At 55.3% G+C, this 378-nt stretch overlaps 1 non-coding gene across 1 annotated transcript; it reads left to right on the forward strand.

The window, feature by feature from the left end:
• On the forward strand, positions 1-73 carry TRNAV-AAC. The gene has a single exon. It is a non-coding gene; the product is annotated as a tRNA-Val (tRNA).
• The last annotated feature ends 305 nt before the right edge of the window (positions 74-378 follow it).

Below are 378 nucleotides of genomic sequence, written 5' to 3' on the forward strand. Positions count from 1 at the left end.
GTTTCTGTAGTGCAGTGGTTATCACGTTTGCCTAACATGCAAAAGGACCCTGGTTCAAAACCAGGCAGAAACATGCTGGCTTCCTTTTCCCAGATCCCCTTGCTGTTCAGGAAGACGCTCCTCCTTCTCCTATTGGCCTGTCCATGGGATAACTCCAACCCCTGCATGACAGAGGGTGCTGACAGCAGTGGAGAAAGCACCTTGGCATCAGGCTGGAGAACCTAGAGGAGTGCGGTGTGTCACCTTTTGGAGCCTTGTGGCTTGGCCTCCTCTGCTGTTGGAGGTTGGCCGGTGGAGGCCGGCTCTTCCTGCTGGCCTCCTCTGCGTGACTTGCCAAAGGAGGAAGTGAGGCAGGAATGGGGCAAAAGAGGAAAGTCG

The sequence above is a fragment of the Mauremys reevesii genome, linkage group 14, assembly GCF_016161935.1.
Source record: "Mauremys reevesii isolate NIE-2019 linkage group 14, ASM1616193v1, whole genome shotgun sequence".
Lineage (NCBI taxonomy): Eukaryota > Metazoa > Chordata > Testudines > Geoemydidae > Mauremys > Mauremys reevesii.